We start from the raw sequence: 17,919 nt of genomic DNA on the forward strand, positions 1-17,919 counted from the left end.
GCTGCGTCTGCTAATACCAGTAAAATGACAAGCAAACAAGCAATATTCTGTTATTGATCAGCATGCTAGGTCCATTGATTATCCTAAATCATGGGTCTGGACCCTGCAAAATAAAAGCAATGTATCACTTGTTGAGTTACTAGGTCATGTTGCCATGGAGACACTGCTGTCAATCAAATCTAATCAAATTAAAAACCTGTTTAATCCCAATGAAACAGTCTGGCTACAATCTGTTAAAACTTAAACAGCAGTTTTTTCTCCTAACCTTAACTTGAATTATTATTCATTTGACTCTATAGCGAAATACTTAAAGCAGCTATAAATCAATATTTTTGGAATAACAATGGAACAAATGACTAATGTGAAAGGAGTTGCTCATGGAGGTAAAGATAATACTGGTAAGTGACTCATGGTGAAGCACTTTAATAGCTCTACTAGTTGACACATTAGTACAAAAGTTGAACTACATTACAAACTAGACAGCACCCAAAAAAGCACAAACCTCAGCCAAGGTGGATCAGTTTCTCCATAATGCCATTACACCTGAAAGCAATATTCCCATCATAGTTTGACCCTCATAATATGATTCCTTGACCATGGCAACCTACCCCTGGCATTTGGAATGACGTTTATTGTTATTAGTTTGAAAGTTAATCAAGAAAAACAACAGATGTGAGCACATTTTAAATACAGTCCTTCATAGACACACACAACTACATAATTTAACTGCATGCAAGTCCACTTTAGAGTCAGTTTTCCAATGTACCTCTTGCTACACTATTAGATTCACTCACAGCCACTTCACTCCATGTGCTGGGTAGTGGCCACAAGAGGGCTCACATACAGTCAACAGCCTTTCCAACACTCACAATGGTGACTAATCCTTTATCAGATTACATTTTAGCAATATGCATACGTATGTATAACGTTGTTTGTAGCAGATGTATCTGCACTAACACAAGCAAATTATACATAGGAATGTTTTTTCCCAGTAATATTGATACAGTACTAATCTTCAGGCCACTATCATATCATATTCAGTATTACATACTTGACACAAATAATGCTATAAGGTAGCCCTGAGACTTATATGAAATGAGAAGTTTCATGTCCCCACTTTTCTAGTTGTGTTGATGGCGTAAATTTTAACAACTTCTCAATAAAATATCTCACAGACCAAAACAGACTTAATGGGAAAATGAATACTGGATTTGATACTAGAAACTTAAATTAGGTCAAATGGGTGCTAATTTTGCTACCTGGCTCCTCCACATGTGAATAAGCCACTGTTTACCAAAACAGATTCCATGTCAACTTCAAAAGTTAGCATGTAAATGTTAGTGACCATAAAGTCAATTTTCAGGTGCTTTAATGTAAAGTGCTAGCTTGAATGATACCCATACTTGCACAATTTACAAAAATGTACAAAAAAATTAACAAAATTTTTTTAGACTTGGAAAGTGAATTGTTTAGTTTCACTTTATAATTATCTATTTGAATCAGACAATGTCAATTCAGGCTAAAGGGTAACACAGAAAGCTTCATTTCTTTTATACCTGTCAACAAAGTCTTTAATATACTACCATGAAAATAGTGAGACAGCAGTCATACATTCACCTATAGGCTCCTGATGGCAGAAAATGTCATGTTTAACTGAGCCTGTGGTCTTGTTAGCTGTAATAGTGTAATAGTGTGTACTAGTGTAAACAAACAGCAGCAGTGTAGTTGGTCTTGTTAGCTGTAATAACTAGTGTAAACAAACAGCAGCAGTGTATTTTAAGGTCATCACAAACATCAACCAAAACCTCCCAGTCAGCACAAAGCAGTGGCTCTGATGTGGCAGCACAATCCTCCTATTTAAATCTGCTGACATGAGAAAAAGCAACATTAGCTAATGCACTACTTAAAGGCCATAATCGCTCTTTCCCCTACTGTTAATGAATGCTAATTAGAAGTCTGGGCAGTTTCTGGCGTGTGCTGGCTGCTCCTCTAATGTGCCGTATTGTTCCTCTTCTCGCTCCAGCTCAGCACTAATGCTGCTGTGCCAGCTATTAAAGTCAGATAAGCTATCCATCTTTAGCACTGCCAGCCAAAAAGCCACTAATAGCTTAGACACAAAATTGTTAATTTCCATGGTTTGCTTTCCTTGTGTTCTCTGTCAGTGTATAAACTGGGCAGAGATTCCTCTTTGCCGCTCTGTTGTGCTGCTCATGATCCATTTTCTTACCCACATTTAACAGCCCCAGAACCCCAAAACAGTCAGGGAACCAGGCTGCTATATTTGTGGATGCCTCTTTACAAAGCCCGTTTCAGCACTACACATTTTAACATGGACACTGTCCTGGGAGACGATAGTCAGTGGCCCCTCCATGATAAATGTGCCTGTTAATTTTAAAACTCATATAGCAGTGCGCTTTAAGAGTCCGTGTTAAAATGTGGGCTGTAATAATATGATCTAAAGCATGACACTTGGATGTAATAAAAGTTAATCACAACCACACTTTCAATGAGGATCAGGAGACATATTAGCTGCCACATTATACCCATCCCAGATTCCTGTTAATTTTACACCTGACTTTAAGATCTGGCAGTTATCTATTAGCTAAATAGGCTAGATCGGCCACAAGCAAGTAGGACAGGAATGATATGCTGTCTTGTGCTTTTGTGCTACAGATTTAAAATGGTTGTAGTTAATACATTGATCAAAATATCTTAATTGTTTATTTAAAACTGGGCTGAACACCTAAAGGCTAAGCATGCAACATTTACATTGTACACTCAGTCAATAAGTTTCATGGAACATTAAGTTCCCATCTCTTATGAGCTTAAACACAGGCAGAGGTCCAGACCCAGCTTTAAAACTAAAGGTAACAGAACACAGTAGAAACAGTGTGATAACTCCTTCTGGCAGCTTTATCGCTCCTTTAAGCCCTGCTGTTTTGCTCTATTCTTTATTGCTTTAATTCCTTTATTTGACTTTTTAAATATTTTTCTCATTCTACTTGACTAAAATTTAATGCTTTAATATTGTTTTTGGCTTTTTATTCTTTGTGTAATTTTATTGCCTTTTCTAGCTTACTGAAAAGCACACAAAGTTTGACAAAACAGTTCAACTTAAGGTCGACTGAGTAGCTGTTCTGGGGCTTTCGATTTTATCACATGGTCTTCATCGCCTGAATGTATCCAATTGTAATAACACTATAAAGGTTGAAGTTGTTCTTTAAGTTTTTATTTTTTTCTTGGCATTAGAAGATATGATCAAAAACTTCAGAAGAGCTACTACACTGACCCCGAGGTGAGATTTTGTTTCCAAATGTCATTAAACTATTTAGATGATATATTAACATGGCTATCATTTAGGTCATGTGATGCTCACATCACATCATGTGGAGTGTTTGAACAGTACACTGAACAAATCAGTGACCTACTGTATGTTTTGTTCTGGTGAAGGAGTGACAAGAGAGTCTGTCCATGTTTGTGAGACACACTTTCCAAAATCACTGTGATACATGGTGGTGATTCTAGGAAATGGCCTGTAAAGTCAAACCCATCCACTTCAACAAATGATCTCATCAGCTGAAACAACCTCATGAGGCCTGGGTGCAATTTGTGAGGTGCTCATCCACAGTAATCCAAAGAAATGAATTTAAATGCGAGTGTATGGAAGTGTGAAAGCCACAGAGGATCCAAGTAGTTGTTACTCAGACCAGTCTTTGTGAGAAAGTTCCCTCTAACTGCTGCTTTTCCTCAAGAGACATGAGCTAAAACGACTTCTCAGGCACCCAGATGTTCAGTGTAGACACCTACAGACACCCTCTGTCTAGGTCTCACGTAGACATGGATCTGACACTACATCCATGGAAATGCAAAGAAGAACAATGACTCTGAATGTAACGGCTCCCTTGTGAAACAGTTTGTGTGCATTTTTTTTTCTTTTTTAGTCCACTGAGTATTCAAGAATAAGCTGATACATGAGTGAGTGCAGGCTTCACAACCCCGGATTTTTCATCTGCACACAGATGAAACAGTCTCGCCTTAGAGTGAAGATACCCAGGAAGTAATTCATTCTTACAGTGTGCATGAATTATGGTCTTGTGGTTGTGCAGACATGCCCTGCTCTCAGGCAGCGTGACACAGGAAAAGTGAATTTATAATACAGTGCGACTTTATGACTGTTCATCATGTTTTGTTTGACATGTACAAAAGTGAGGTTTACCATTTCCCCTGACAGTCTGGTGTTACACTTGCAAAGGCTGATGGGTTTAGCAGATCCTAGCATCACTTATACACCATTCAATTGAATGGGAAAGTGTGTCCACACTTTTGACTGGAAGTGTTTACCCTGGAAAGGATTCTGAGTCAGTTAACAAAGACAACTCTCTCCTTTCTACATTACACATGTAAAAGAGTTATTGTATATTTTATGAAACAATACAGAAGCTAATTTCAGCCATATTTAGAATAAAAATCTTCTACCCATTCCTGACATAATCCAGCATTTCTGTTAATGCAGTCTAACTATTATTAGTTCAGTTGTAGCTAACAATTATTTTCATTACTGATTAATCTGCTGATAATTTTTTGATTAGGTTTTTGGTGATTTGATGATTTAATCAACTCATCGTTTCAAATCTGTTAATCACCCCTAATATTTAAAGCCCTTTTCAGACATGGGATGTGTAACATTGCAGGATTCCTCAATCTGCTAAAGTGATGACTGTGATTCAGGCACAGGTCACTTTTACGCTAATGTTCCTTAGGGCTTCACTCAGACATACACATGACTGTGACAGTGACAGCCAGGCTGCATGCGCAATATTTGACATATGCTAGATCATCATAATGAGTATGAGTATATCCGTTAACGTGACTGCATGCAGTTGTGACTTGAAGCTGATCTGTAAAGATTGCTGTCATGACTTTTACTAGAAAGTGACCAGAATGTTAATTTAGACATGAAGCCAATACGCTGTTAGGTATTTTTAGTCAGATAGAAATTGGATAGATACTTTATGTATTAGAAATGTTTAGTGGAGATAGGATGTCTAGTTAGACTGTTAAATGCTTAGTCATGTTTATGAGTTTCTACAGGGTACATCTGGTCAAGGATAACTAGAGAAGAGTTGATGACTGTCAGCAGACAGGGTGTTTAATATTATTATTATGACGTGTATAACTGTAGCCTTAGCCATAATACGTTCTTATGTTTAAGTCACGACATGTATTAGAGGTCTGTGAGAATGTTTTTAGTTACACACCACTTAATCAACAGACACACACACACACGCACATTGATTTGCTTCATGTTTTGACTGCTGCTATGGCCAGCTGCAAAGCTGGTAACAGAGACGTCTCGGTTGATGTTTCTGTGTAGTATGGGGCTAGCCCAACCGAGGGGATATAATGTATAGGCCTGGTGGGTTCAGGGTCTTTCATCTTTCATCTGCCTGCGAGCAGTTTGGAAGTGCAAGATACCTGAGGGTGTAATGTTAATTTTACCTGTGATCCTTTGAATAAATCAGCACTGTTTTGAAGTTACTTGGACTGTCTCGTCTCTCAGAGTTAGCATGGTAACAAGAGCCATAGTCCTACAACGTTCAGATGCCTTTCCTAAAGGAGCTTTACTGAGAGGGAATAAAAACTAGTTGTCATGGTGAATGATCAGCTTTTCAAGGTCATATACACTAAGAAAATTGATGGCAGTAAAAAAAAAATTATTGCCACTGTTTGATTAGATTTGCTGTATAAAACCATAGCAATGCATCCATTTGATGTCTGAAAAACCAAAGCACTGCTGTGCCTAAGTATAGCCTCATGGAGTGGCTGTAAACTTTATTTTTACATTTCTCATCAACTTGCCAATAATAATTTGGCTGGTTAAACTGGATAAACCCTGGACATTTATGCTGCAAGGTAATGAGGGAGTTAGATATTTATCTGACTGCACACATACTAGAGGAAAACCACACTGTACTGACTATGTAGACAAGAAGACAGAGAGAGAAAAAAGTTCACGGCATTCATGGAGCTTTTATTGCACTTTGCAAGTGTGAAATATCACACATGATCCCAGAGGCACTGCCTCAGGCTCTCTGACCTTCTGTCCCATCACGCTCTCCTTTCATCTCTTCACAGTGAGATCATGTTACAGGTTTCACTGTGATTACACCACAAACAAGAAGGAAGAAGCAGCTCAGCAAACTCTTCACACTTATATTTGTTACATGTCAGCCATTAGTCAAGTTGATTGACAACTATGCACCAGCTGGACTGATATGTGAAACTGGAACTAATGTTGCCCTCTAGTTCTTTTCCACTGTATAAAATTACTGACCTGTTAACTGAACTTAGGTGTGTACGATATGGCCCTGCTGTGACGAGTCATTCTCGTTTCCAGCCCGTGTGTTTGTTGTGTTGTGGTTAGCCATGCTGCTAATGTAGCCTACTCTATGTTAAAGGCCCACTTTCTACCACTGGTGTGACTTCTGTGCATACATAGCTACAAATTCACCTCAGAACAGCAATTTCACTGGTTTGCAGCAAACTTATGTTAGGTATTTTTAGTCAGATAGAAATTGGATAGATACTTTATGTATTAGAAATGTTTAGTGGAGATAGGATGTCTAGTTAGACTGTTAAATGCTTAGTCATGCTTATGAGTTTCTACAGGGTACATCTGGTCAAGGATAACTAGAGAAGAGTTGATGACTGTCAGCAGACAGGGTGTTTAATATTATTATTATGACGTGTATAACTGTAGCCTTAGCCATAATATGTTCTTATGTTTAAGTCACGACATGTTACTAGAGGTCTGTGAGAATGTTTTTAGCTACACACCACTTAATCAACAGACACACACACATTGATTTGCTTCATGTTTTGACTGCTGCTATGGCCAGCTGCAAAGCTGGTAACAGAGACGTCTCGGTTGATGTTTCTGTGTAGTATGGGGCTAGCCCAACCGAGGGGATATAATGTATAGGCCTGGTGGGTTCAGGGTCTTTCATCTTACATCTGCCTGCGAGCAGTTTGGAGGTGCAAGATACTTGAGCGTGTAATGTTAATTTTACCTGTGATCCTTTGAATAAATCAGCACTGTTTTGAAGTTACTTGGACTGTCTCGTCTCTAAGAGTTAGCAATGGTAATAAGAACCATATCCTACACTTAAAACTTCAAAAATGTCCAGACTATTTTGTCGTTGTGGAACCACGCTTGCGTTATATACGTATTTGTGTTTTTAACTGTTAGTGAAGCACGACCAGTAGGTTTCAGGTTTGTCTGATAAAATAAATTCTTGATTGGCAAGAAAAATTCCTAGAGTAGACCCAGGTCCGAATTGAAGTGGTCTGAAGTGCTCATACTGCTTTAGAGGAAAAACAGGCCAAGATGTCACTTTTTTTTTTTGTAAATGTGTTCCGCTTTAGTCATTCAATTGCCTCCACATTCTGTTTCAAGCCCTTCAAGTTCTGCTGGGTCATGGGTATTGGAAGCTCCAGGTTATGGCCATAGCATGTGGATTAATGTGCCTTCAGGCTTCTGCAACCTTTTATGCAACCTCTAACACAAACATGAGGGGGAATGACCCAAAGCTGTTGCAGTACTTTCTTGAAGAAAATCTGTCAAAATTGCATCCGAGTTCTTCTGCCAGCAACTTCTTGTCCTGTCACTCTTCACCCAGAGGTGATGATTGCACAAAGCAGCACCAGCCTGACACAACAGTACGTAAAATATAAACCTGACACTGTGAGTTAAATACCACAGAATACTTGAAGAACTGTCACTCCTCCTCACACAGAAACAGCATCTACTGAAACCTGTAATTGTCAGCCATTTTCCAGTGATGTGCCTACAGGGCAGGGTGGTAACTGTGTGGACTGACAGGTGGTTGAGCGGTTAGCTGTAAGTCATACATCTCTTCCCAAGTAGAGATGTTGACACACACCCACACGTAACCCTTTCTCCACCCTGCACTGCACCGACACAGCCACTAACAAACAACTTAACGCACTGTGGAATGTGGCTCAGCACTAAAGCAAAGGGAGAACAGGTTTTAATGAACCACAAACAGCCGCAGGACTCTGGGGTGCCAGCACCTCAAATAACAGTGACTGTTATTTTCATTCCTTCTTTGGCGCTATCATTTGTCAGGCAATCTGACTGTTGCCAAAACAATGGCTTGTTATCAGAGGAGTGATCAGCATGTGCAAAGCGGAAGGTTTGCACGGCTGAATTCTCACAACAGGCCTCACGTTTAGGTCAAGTGCTACAGGTGTGAGCATTCCATCACAGACCGGGGACAGATGGACACAATGAGCCTCATTCACCGATACCTTCCACCAGGTTTCGTCTTAAGGTGTTCTTAATTTGATTCCAAGAAAGGTCCTAAGAAAAGTCTACATTTAATTGATGAACATAATATGTCGCACCCATGTTCTTAAAATAATGAATCCCATTATGTTCATAAGCTGAAAGGGTGTGCCAGTCATTCCTATTTAGCATAGGTAAATGCCCCACCTATCCCCTATAAATGGGCATGAGACTACAGGGCTGTGTGTGCACACATAAATTGAAAAGTTGAGAACAACAAACTAGCCATCACATTTGGTAGCATTAGTAGCAGATTTTTTAAAAAGATGCACGAGATGCTGTTACTCCTTCAGTGAATGAGGTAAAAGGAGAAAGATGCACAACTGATGAAGTTTAAAAAAAGCATGATCTGAAGCAAGAATAAAAACAAAAAAGCAAAAAACAAAAGTGAGACACTGACCAGTGGAGGAGGGCAGGCTTGCCCAGAGATATCTGAGGTGGACTAGCACATCAGGTGAGCCATCAACTGAGCCCCCATGTGTGCACACAGCTCCTTCCTGTTCAACTGCCCCATGTTTGTAATCCTGGGCAACAAATGCTTACACAGATAGCTTCAACACTGGCCACAATCTCCAAGATACTAAAAGAAATTAAAAACAAAGATATGCACTTATACATGTTTGGATTTTAAGTGATGCATATCTTAATTCTAACCTACAGTATAAATAATCACACTGTAAAAGTCCATTTCATTTCAAAGCCTATTTATAAACTAACAATCAATTGCTTTGTGCAATTTTTAGTGTAGTGTTAATCAATTGTAAAAGACCATAATGTTTAATAATTATTTAAAATATTACTGTATTATACCATTATGCAACTGCAGAAGTAAATGAACACTTATTTCACACAAACGTCAGCACTCAAATGTACGTAGATTCTGTTCTTGTCTTAGAACAAATCCGAGATTAGAAAACATTGGTGAATGTCAGAATGCTTATGAAAACTGCGCAAGTGGGTTTAAAGAAGAAATGTGTTATTAGTTGGTGAATGAGACCCATTGTCCTGTGAATGAGAGTAGGAAACAGCTGCACCTCTGAGGCTTAGGATTCCTGAGATAAGGATTACCTGTGAACCAAAGGTCAGACAAACAAATATCGCTAACAATCTCTACTCTGTCTCCTTTATCCTATTATAGCAACTCACAAATAGAAGGCATGCTGTTCTTTAATATGACTTCTGACAGAGATTATCTGGCACCTTGTTGCACCTCTTAAAGACTTAATTGCTACCTGTCACAGAACAGGAATCTCCCCTCTTTTACAAGGCTCATTATAGCCAAGAGCATCAGTCTTCTTTGTGGTGTAACTCATCAACTTAAAAGGGTGGATAAGTAATCTGGCAGATGAAAGATAACAGGGAAACACGTGAGTCAATGCAACCAGATATAGAAGCAGCTTGTGGTAAATTTCTTTGTGTATTTCTGGGTGGTGCTGCACCACACCGTTTTGCCCCGAGCGCAAAAGAGCACAGCAAGTTTAAGCAGCGAAGAACCTGACAAGAGGTATCCAGTGGTGTTCCCTGCTGCCTTGCCTGCCAGGCAAGTGGAAGGGAGGTGGCGTCACGTCCAGGGGAGTCAGCTGCTCCACGCCCTGAATCGCTCCTCTGTTCATGGTGATGGTGGAAAGCTCACGGCAGCATTTCAGAGGTGAGTGATTTACGTGTCAGCTGTTCATCAGTGTGCCATTCTGAATGCCTGTGCCCCATGTCTAACAGCTGACAAACACATTCTTTTTCTGTCACAGTTGCATTTATGGCCTAACACAATTCTATTAGTGCAACCAAGACCATACAAGGACATGAAGGTATCTTAGTCAATCCAACAGGGTGACTATGAGGATGTAGACATCAGCACTGTAGCAATGACAAAGAGCAAACTAAATTGAGCTAAACTGTTCGAGAACAAAACTTTTATCTGCTGTTTTATTACCATTTACATTCAGCCATAACCAAATTCTCTTTATATGATGCATGATCTCCTTAAAATGAGCCAAGGCTCAGAAGTAGTTTCTAAAGTTATTGATATTTGAAACCTCACCATTAACCCAAAGCAGCACACTAGAAGAGTGTAACCTTATTTCACGCTCGCTCGCAAACAGTGCTGAGAATTTGTGAGACAGTTAGTGGCCATCATTAATAATGGCCTAGGCTGGGCTGACAGCTGCTGATTGGAATGAAGAGCTGCACTATAGTAGACAGCTACAAATTTTCCTGACAGCCAGGTCTCCATTACTGGGCGTCAGCTGCCAAAACAGCAGTAACCAGAGATGGAGAGAAAGCAGGCTTTCTCACCACAACTTTATTATTGCACCAGATACACTTCTCAAACAACTACTATGTTCATCCATTTCTGGGGGACATTTTTTAAGAACAAGACTGGTGTACTTTCAACCACTTGTTGAACCTTAACCTTACAGTTAACTCCTGTCAGTTAACTCAAGTCCTTTTTACAAAGAGATCATGACAAACTGCTTTTTTGATTTACACTAAAGGCTGGCAAGCTGCTGCCCGCATGCTCATTTTACACAGCTGCCAAGATGCTGGTACTAGAGGCCTATCGTGCTTATTGTGACATCTGACGTGACGTGTAGCATGCGTCGAAAGAAATGCCAGTAACACTATTCTCTTCAAAACAATTGTAATGGCAGATGAACAGAGTACGGATGTGCTCATGCTTTGGCTAGTTCTGCACTTACGCAACATGATTTCGACATAAGCAAAGTTGTTATGCACAGTAGTGGTATTAACTGTTCGTATTAATTCCCAGGTTAAAATGACCAACTTTAATTTCACAGTGGTTAATTTCCCCTTCCTTGACAACTGTACAGGGAGGTGTGAATTTTTATATAACTCAACAGTTTAAATTATATTAAGACTAAATGTTATGCATAATTAAGAGCGTGGTCGCTTTAGCTATATTCAAACATGAAACGGCAACCCCGTCTCCTACAAATTAGGTTTACATATTGCTAATTTGTATCAGCAAATATGATACAAGAGAAACACATTTCCTCTCCAAATGCATTTTCATCAACATAATGAAGACATTTTCAAAAGCACCTCGTGGGGTTTTTGACTGCTAGGAAATCTGAGGAGCCATGTTTTTATAGGTCCCCATTTTGTTGCTTCTTGTGCACAAGTGTCCTCACAGACGATGTGATAATTACCTTCTGCCAATGGTTTCACACTATTCCACTGATCTACTGGTGGCAGTAACATGACAAGAAACAACAATGTGCCAAGCAAAGGTGGAGAAGAAAAAGACTGCTAGTAAACAGATGTAGAAAACTAAAAATCTGCATAAAGAAAGTGCACTGAAAATGTTTGCCAGACTTGAATGAATCTTGGAATGTACTTAATCCTGTAATGTTGAATGAAAACAAAAACTCTGCTTACTAAAAAAAACTCCACAAGGCATCTTTAATGAATGTATCTGAAAGACATTCACTGACAACACATTGCATTTGTAGCAATTATGCAACAATACACCATGATTATGTCGTTTATGGTTATGTTTAGTCATTCACAGTTTTTTTTTGTTGAGCTTAGGGAAACCTTGTGGCCTGTGGTTAAATATAGAAAGGAAAAAAATCAATACTGACTTGAACCATGAGACATGCCATGTATAATTTTACAGTGTTGAACCAAACCCAAATATTTTATTTAGAAGCTGAAACATAAAGGCCAGATGTGACGCGTAGTTTCCAGTGTCTGCTGACCACCTCCCTACAAAAACAGAACACTTCTGTCTCTGGAATACATGTTGCCAGCGTACATAATCAAGGCAGTAATTATGTTTCCCTCAAAAGGTACTTTGCAAAACACATTTGAAGTATATAAATTATATGAGACATGATTGGAAACTGATGAAGTATTTGCTGTTTCTGAAGGACTTGCATTGTTTCCCTCTGTCTTTACTTAGGTCCAATGAAAGCAGGACAGAGACATCTTGGCCAAAGGCAATGCAGCCAAGGAGAAATACTAATTTCTTTGAAACTTAAAAGTAGATTTAATATCTACAGTATGTGCAAAATTTCAGTGGGCCATCGCAAAATAATGCAGAGATTTAATCAAAGAAATACACATTTGCATAACTTTGAAAAAGGAAAAATTATAGATGCCAGGGAAACCTTCAAGCCTTAGTGTTTCCCACCAGGCAGAGGCTCTGCTAAGGCATGCATCATGTACACTTACAGTGTGCATATTATTTGCTTATGACAGGGTCCATTATGGCAAGAAGCCCAAGTTTCACTAAATCTTAAGCTGTCTGATCATGTAACTGTACTTGTACACATGAGGAGGGCAGGCACAGCTTTTTTACAGTGGGGGAAGTAAAAGTGAAAGTCTGTGGCCTTGAACAGTTTGATCCCCTGTAATGACAGAGGGCTTTGGTATGGGTCAACCTGTCAGCGCTCCACTTCCACTGATCTCAGCTTGTCCCCACTGCAAGGCATGTGAACATCGCCATCCACACGCAGTCTCAAACACACACACACACACACACACAGAATGTTTGGACAAATCTCTCTGAGCGTGTCCTACTGTCCACTGGGGAAGCTACAACAACTGTTTTGAACTAATTGAAATATCAGTTGATATCAGTTGTTTTTCTGAATGGGACCATTAACTCACTGTCAGTTCTGAAAAATATCAGGGACACTTAATTTTAGCCAAACTTCTGTCAGCCCTGAAGAGATGCAGCAGCACATTAAAAAGATTCACTTCTCAAGCTTCCTACTGATGCTGTTCTACACATAAACTTTGTGAGCATTCTCCGGTCAGAGTACAGGGCAGATGAGATTAGGTATCAGAGCCGTGTAAATTTTAGTGACACGAGTAATCACCGATGCCTTATTTATTCAAGAAACTCAGTTTCTCATCCTGTACCAACCGAACAAACAACAAGCTCACAATGCCCAGCAAGCACATACAGTACACATGAACATGTATACACACTGCAGAGCTTTCACGGGAGGTGGCAGACAACCAAGAACGGAAAGCTTCATTTTATAGCTGCCTCTTCCTTGTCAGCTTTACTCCTGGCAGCAATAAAACACTCCATAATAAAAGGCACTATCCCAGAGAAGCAGCAGGACTGCAGCTATAGATAATCCACTCAGCTCACATGGCTCACACAGCATTTGCATTTCTTGCCCCAGAATTCATTTTGTAGGTTTACTTCAGTGTTCTCTGGCTTTAAAGCATAATAGAAAGCAGAGAGCTTTGGCTTAGCTGCTGGATCAACATGAACAAAGCAATATCGTGACCTTAGCTATAAGTGGGGCAGCAAGCTGGTTAATTAGCACCTACTACATTATCTAAACAAGACCTTTAAAGAGAAGACATAATTAAAAGTCCTGATGAAAACTAATAGGGGAGAAAAGCTGTCAAGCAACAAATTAATGTGTATTTTTGCTTCATGTAGACACTAGTTACTGCAGTTACTCTGTAATATAATGAGAAAAAAGTTGCACCTACTTCTACTCACTATACAGTTAAGAAGCAAACACAAAAATGGCCAGAAAAATGAATTAAAAGTAATATATCGCTCATGAGGCATAACTACACATTGTCTGTGTTTCACTGTCTCCCACTGGCTCTAAATCATTCACCACAATTTCTGCCTGAACTTGTACCTCCACAGTCAAGGTTACTCAGACGCATAGCAGAAACAGGCATCTGCCATTATAGCCAGCACAATCACACAATATTAATGACACAGGATGCCTCATCTGGAGCTGCTTCCTGTCTGCTGGGCCCCCCAGGACAACCTGGCTGCCTGGAGCTAGCTGCACTTCTCTGGGACATCTGCTCTTCTCCTCTGGGTGTAATGCAATACAGTCGTCCACAGTAGTCATTAGTCAACTAATCCATTAGTCTGTCAACAGAAAAATAATCAACTGTTTTGTTAATCAGTTACTGGTTAAATAGGTTGAGGATTTGTGGCTTCTCTTTGTCTTATTTGTATAAAAGCATGGCGTATTGAATATGTTCAGATTTTCAGCGTGAGCTAGGGAAACAAGCTGTTTTATAGGCGTTTGCAAATTGTGAGAATGATCCCAATCCCAAAGATGTTCAGTTTATAATGGTATAAAACAAAACAAAACAAAACAAAACAAAAAAAACAGCACTGACATTTGAGAAGCCAGAACTAGTGAATGACTGGCAATAAATCAGCTTCCATAACCGCCAGCAATTTTTTTTCTGTCAATCAGCCAATAGATAAAATCACTGATGTAAAAAAAATGATCACAACAATTCTCAGTACTAATAACGTAGAACTGCAACAAAATTTCAATAATTACCCTTTAGTCTGTAAAATGTTAAACTAGAGAAAATGTCCATAACATTTTCCCAAAATCACAAGGTCATGTCTTCAAACTGCTTAGTTTGTCCAATCAAGAGTCCAAAACCCAAAGAGCTTCAGTTTACTATCATACAAGACAACACAAACCGGTCAATATTCACACCTGAGAGGCTGGACCCAGAGAATGTTTTGTTGCTAATTACTTTTCTGTCAATCAAGCTCTTTAGTACCTTTCAGGACACTGTAAACCAGTGTACAGGAACCAGCAGGTGTCATTCTGTGAGGCACAAAAGGACAGTGGATCATTTGTGGCATTGTGAGAATGTAGATAACACGGTCAAGTAAAAATATCTGTGCCTTTGTCACCTTAGGATGACAATTTTTTTTATATCCTAATGCGTGGAATTTGGAGGCCCTTGTAACAGCCCAAAATGAGACGGTAATGGTAGGTGTGGCCTGAGGGAGCAAACTCAAACGAGGCAGCAGCCCTGATTCAATGTAGCGTGAAACTGCTGTTAGTCGTAGATTGCCATGACACCAGCTCTCATCATCACTACCTGGATATGCACGGCGTTGTTGTCAGATCAATGCAGGCACAGGGGACGGCCACTCACGACTGCCAAAAATTATCCAAGAAATGGAATGTCTGATCACTCTCTAAATCTGAGAGGAGCAGAGAAATTGAGCTCTGGCTGTTCGACTTTATGGATGTTACAAATTGAAATGCAGATGCCTTATTAAGGTGCAAATTGAAAGGAAGAAATATTCAATTGAGTTTATTTTCCTGTTTCTGATTTGAGCATGAAAAATAAAGGTGAGATAATATTTGAATTTCAACACGACAACAGTAAAAGCTGGGAGCATTTGATGAACAGTGTCCTTTGTTTTGCCACCTTCCAGCCTCTCAAATCAGACTAGCCTCTCATCCCTGTGTCCTTCTGGCAAGTATTGCTGGGTTGCCAGTTCCTCTAGCCGTCACCCGCTGCTCTGTGTGCCGAGGGCTCCAGGAGTGCAGGTGCACAGCCTGCCTGCCCGCTACAGGTGGGCCCAAGAGACGGAGTGCTCACATCTCACCCTCCTCAGGGCTCATTAAAACCTTCAGCTGTTCCTCTCCCTTTTCCCGCTCCTCCCTCCTTCAGCCTCACATGACTGCTCACACCATGCTGATCACACCAATCATGCTTTGATTTAGAGTATTTACACCATCTTCCAGTCCCTATTGTGGCTACAGGGAATCTGAGGAATGCCCCTCCCCACCCTGCCCTTAGTTCAGCCAGCACCCTGCTAAATGTGAGCCAATCAGTGGCAGTGGGTGGAGTGCCAAGCCACAGGGCACCTCTTCCCGTTGGCAGCCTTCCACGCGGTGGCTCTGATCACAGCACAGTGTTAACACGTGACCTGGCCCTGCAGCCCACAGTAATTGAGGTTACATCCCAGGCAATACCTTGATGAATAATTAAAAGGGCAGAAACAGAACTCAGAGTGACTTAGCCAGCGCCCTGGGGTCTAATAATGTGCTTGGACTCTATTAGGTAATCTATCCACTGGTGCCAGTTAGCACACACACACACACACACACACACACACACACAACAGAGCCCTGAAAAGGACAACACAACAATTTCACTGTCATTGTGAGGGCAGAGTGCTGGTTACGGCTCTGCAGGAACATGATGAAGAAATATTTCAGGGTGAGTGGTGGGCACTTATCTTGCCAGTGATTCTGTCTGGTATTATGTGATGTACAAAGATAAGAACTGTGTAATTATTCAGTGTTTCAAATCAGATTACAAGTAAATAAAAAATAAACTACTTGATATATTATATAGTATATTTGTGCACTGGTGCTGTGAGAATGTGTGTGTTTTTGCATAAGGTAACAAGAACTAGTTTGTGACCTTGACCACACTGAAACCTGAGCGTGGAAACACTAGCCCCAATTATAAGTTGTCATTAAGCCTGCCAAGGTGACAAAGATGTACCTTCATACAGTACCAGCCGTTAAAACCACAGCATCATTCACAGGGTAACAGAGGTCATTCACACAATGCTTAAATGCAACTTGTTTTACAGACTGAAACCACGGGTATAAGATTAGAAACTGCACATCAAACAGAATCATTTCTGTGGTGGAATCTCTAGTGACAAAACACAGCAAAAAAACACTCATAAATAACATGTTGGCTGTAAATAAAAAGAGACAGAACAAAGAATATGTAATTACAAAATAAGAGAGTTAGTTAATTGTGAGCTAAAAGATTGTGTCAGCATGCATTCTCCGATACAAATACAGAATAATCACAGGATCAGTGGCATCAGGCTACAGAAGGTGTACTAAAGTATACCAGGGCAGATTTATATAGACACCACTGTGTATATCCACTGAACCAAACTGCTGTTTACATGTTCTGTGGGTTCAGTATGTAAGAGAAAACTTTCCTCTGACAGGCCCCTGTTTGTCACAGCTTCGGCAGTGAGCAGAGGGGAGCTGCCAGTGCAGAATAATTAAGACCTCTGTGGATGTGACAGGGTCACTAGGAGGTATGCAGCATAGCAAAGCTCCCTCTTCTCAGCTGCTTCCTCTGTGAGCTGTCACGGCCGCTGCGTATTTATAGCAGCATGGCGCGGCGCTCTCCTCTCCTTTCTACCTCCCAGACAGATGTCACCTTCAAGCCACCATCTCTGGGACGAAACACAATGCTTTCAGCAGCCTAACAAGCCACACACAGCCAATCAACAGAACAACAGGGAGTCTGAGGACGACATCAGTGTTGCTTCATTCATGCTGACTTTACCAGGCGGGCAGACAGCAGTCCGCCTATCCCAATGGACCGGGCTTCTTACATAACAGCATAAGCCAGAGCTAGTCGGTGTCTGCTACTCCAGAACAATACTTCAGCAAGCACACAACCCCATAAACCTATTTAAAATAATTCAGTTCACTTCTCATGCTTTTGGGTACAAGTATGAGACTTTTAATTTGATTCCATCAATAAATAATAGAATTCAGTGCTGTCTAATCTTTGTGCACTGTAAACATGCCAGACATGTTCTCACAGCAGACAACAGAAAGATTTCCAAACTCATTTACATTTCAAGACAAAATTATATTTAGAGAATAAACATGGGGAACAGTGGAATATCTTATGGGTATTTGTGTGTGTTTAAAATGTAGCCGCGTGTACGTCTGTGCCTCAGATAAGAGACGTCTGGGGCCTCAGTAATGTAAGCCTGGCTAACTGAA

The sequence above is a fragment of the Monopterus albus genome, unplaced genomic scaffold (assembly GCF_001952655.1).
Source record: "Monopterus albus unplaced genomic scaffold, M_albus_1.0 scaffold218.1, whole genome shotgun sequence".
Taxonomy (NCBI): Eukaryota; Metazoa; Chordata; class Actinopteri; order Synbranchiformes; family Synbranchidae; genus Monopterus; species Monopterus albus.